The 3,717-nt window shown below is 35.0% G+C and overlaps 1 protein-coding gene across 1 annotated transcript in view; it reads left to right on the top strand.

Moving 5' to 3' along the window:
- LRRC1 (leucine rich repeat containing 1) overlaps positions 1–3,717 on the top strand; it is a 118,340-nt gene that overhangs the window by 80,144 nt on the left and 34,479 nt on the right. The window lies entirely within an intron of this gene.

The following is a 3,717-nucleotide window of genomic DNA, read 5'->3' as shown; positions in this document are numbered from 1 at the left end:
CTGAAGTCCCTACTGGGCGTAGCGGAGCATGTGAACCAGTGATCTGGTGGGTGGTCCCTGCTGATTCTGTTTGCATCAGCACAGCTCTATTATTAGCTTTTAAATTTTTTTGTACTGATGTTGCATATAATATCTGCTTTAAAAAGTCTGCTGCAAATATTTTTCAAGTTAAGTTTAGAGACCACTGTTTCAGATGCTTGATAGTTCTTGTAGCAGCACATGATGTGAAGGTTTTACTGTGATATAGATACCACTAAGCTCTGCCCACACTTTCAAAGCCTTTCATGAAAGTGAACCTTAAAATTTTTTTACCAGCTTCTTTTTTCCAAACCGGCTGAGAATTTTTCTTACTTAATGACTGAAAAAAAAAAAAAATCTACCTTTTTTGTCAAGCCTTCTCCAATGATTGGAAGAGATGAAATAGATCTCAAGTTTGCAGGTTCCCTGACCTTACCCTTTACTTCCCATACAATAAGCAATTTAGTCCTTTGTACACAGAAGTCTAGTTCTTTAGTGTTTAATTGTGTGTGTAATTAGTGTGCATACCTCGATCACCTTGTCCCCTGAAATGGTGGGGATATCGGTTGTAAAACTCTTTCTGTTTGTACTGAACCTGGTGTTGCTCTGACATACTGAACATATATGTGTGACAAAGCACACAGCATTACCTCCTATCCTGCTAGCTTTCACCCTGCCATCATGGTAATCCAGTTAGGTTCTGGAAGCTTCATACTAAGACCACATTAGCTTATTCCTACACTTTCACTTTTTTCGTCTTACTATTGTATACTCAGGCTGTGTAAAAAGTCGATATACAGAAACATCTACCAAAAAAAAAACCTGCTTTCATTGTTCTGAGACCTTCTGATGAAGAATAATTGCTGCCTACCAGTATTGCTTAATTTCCTCAATATAAGAAATATTAGGGAGAGATTTTAAAAATATGTATTTTTAAGGAAAAAAAATACCTCGCCGTAAGAACTGTTAAACTTCTTTCTTTTCATAACAGTTCTGACATTATCACACTTCCTTTTGTTTTTGTTGCCAGAAAGCTCAAAACTAATTTCAGTGATCAGTGGGAGGAGCTATGGTAATATCCACGTGGTGAAAGGATGTAAGGAGTTGGGGGGAGAAGTGTTGCTGGCATTTACAGTGGGGTGAGTGCTCTGTTAGGCGCACACATGTCTCATTACAACACCTGCACTCATAAGGTTAGCATTAACCATCCTGAGCTTTATTAGCTTTGTAAAATGAGGATAAATAATCTACCCAGGTTTGTGTCACTGGCGGATGGTGGAGCTGGGATTTAAACTTAGCTTCTTCGTAGAGGAAGCTGCATTTTCTTCACTGCATGATGCCTCACAGTGAGCACATTAGTTTCTTCCTCTCTTCCATGTCCCTAATATTTCATTTCATGAAACTTTTTAAAAGGTCTCATTAAATCTCTTTTAGAAAAAGTTGAGGTAAAATGAAGTAAATGATTTTATATATCTCTGAGGATGTCAGCTAACATGGGAAGGCAGCAATCGAGCAAAAGGGAAGCATTCACTTAGGTCTTAGAGAGTCTAATTCCAGGTCTGGATCAGCTTTTGGAGAAGTGTCTGAATAAAATCGATGTTTCAGAGATGCCCTTGAAAACTGTCCCTTGGACAGTGACTTTATAATATACTTATCACTAAAAACACTTGGATGATCTCACCGATAAAGCCAAGAAGGATAATTTTGCTTTAAGGAGTTTTTAAATATTGGTACAATGTATGAATGAATTTGTCTTTCAAAAGAGCATTTTAATACTGAAAAATATTTTTCTTGAGATCAGTTGTATCAATTTCTACTCAAGTAAATCACACACTGTAGTTTTTACTTTTAAAAAATGAGTTAGCCTACAAATGGACATGACCTTATAGGGAGAATACTAAGGAAGCCGCAATAACTATTAGAACTAATATATGAATTTAGCAAGATTATAGGATATAAGATTAATGTGCAAAAATTAGTCGTTTCTGTAAAGTAGCATTGAACAATTCAGAAAAGAAATTAAAACAATTCCATTTATGAAGCATTGAAATGAATAAAATAGGAATAAATTTAACAGAAATGATGTTCAATACATACACTGTAAATTATAAAACATTGTTGAAAAAAGTTAAAGAAGATCTAAATAAATGGAGAAACGTCTTTTGTTTATGGCTCGGAAGACTTAATATTGTAAGATAGTAATACTTCCCAGATTGATTAAAGATTGAATTCCATTCCATTAAAATCCTAACTGGCTTTTTTGCAGGATTTGACGAATAGAATTGATATGGAAATATAGGAGACCCAGAATAGCCAAAGCAATGTTAAGGAGGAAGAGCAAAGTTGGAGGACTCACACTTTCACATTTCAAACTTAACTACAATGCTACAATAATCAAGACTGTGTGGTACTAGCATAAGGATAGGCATACAGATCAATGGAATAGAATTGAAAATTCAAAAATAGACCCTTGTATTTATAGTTAAATTATTATAACAAGAGTGCTAAAACAATTCAATGAGGAAAAATAGTCTTTTTAATAAATGCTATCAGGACAACTGAATATCCATCCATGTGCAAAAGAATTAAGTTACATCCCAACTTTATGTACATAAAGTAACTCTAAATGGAATAGAGACCAAACTATAAGAGCTAAAACTCATAAGAAAGCATAGGGGTAAGTCTTTGTGACATTAGGCATTGGTTTCTTAGATATGGCACCAAAAGCCCACACAACAGAACAAAAAAATGGGTAAATTAGACTTCATCAAAATTAAAGACTTCTGTGCATCAAAGGACACTATTAAGAAAGTGAAAAAAGACAACCTATAGATGGGAGAAAATATTTGCAAATCATATCTGATAAAGGGTCTTATATCCAGAATATATAAAGAAGTCTTACAACTCAACAATAAAAAGACACCTGGCCATGGCACCCTCAACAAGCTTGATCCCGTCTGATCTCGGAAGCTAAGCAGGGTCGGGCCTGGTTAGTTATTTGATAGGAGACCACCTAGGAAGGCCAGGTGCTGTAGGTGTAAAAAATAAAAAAAAAAGGAATTTTAAGCTGACAAGTTCCTTGCAATCTGTCAACCAAGGGTTGCCTCATCTTAAAAAAAAAAAAATTAAAATTAAAAATAGGTAACAGATTTGAATCGACATTTGTCCAAAGAAAATATATAAATGGCGATAAGCAAATGAAAAGATGAACATCATTAGTCATCAGATAAATGCAAATCATAACCACAGTGATACACCACTTTGCACTCACTAGATGACTGTAATCAAAAACATGAACAGTAACAAACGTTGGTGAGTATGTGGAGAAATTGCAACCCTCATACATTAATGGTCGGAATGTGAAATGATGCAGCCCCTCATTGGAGGGAGTAGATCCTTCCTCAAAAAGTTGAACATAGTTACCATATGACCCAGCATTTTCACTCCTAGTTGTATATATCCAAGAGAATTGAAAGCATATGTCTGCATAAAAATTTGTTCATGAATGTTCATGGCCAAAAGGTAGAAGCAACTCAGATTTTTCATCAGTGGTTGAACTGATAAACAAAAAGTGGTATATCCATATACTAGAATATTATTCAGCCATGAAAAGTAATGAGGTACTGATAAATGCTACAATATTGATAAACCTTGAAAGCATGTTAAGTAAAAGAAGCCAGGCAGAAAAGGCCACACATT

The sequence above is a fragment of the Pteropus alecto genome, unplaced genomic scaffold (genome assembly GCF_000325575.1).
Source record: "Pteropus alecto unplaced genomic scaffold, ASM32557v1 scaffold7, whole genome shotgun sequence".
In the NCBI taxonomy this organism is placed as follows: domain Eukaryota; kingdom Metazoa; phylum Chordata; class Mammalia; order Chiroptera; family Pteropodidae; genus Pteropus; species Pteropus alecto.
The sequence above is the reverse complement of the archived record's forward strand: the minus strand, read 5'-3'. Positions and strand labels throughout refer to the sequence as shown.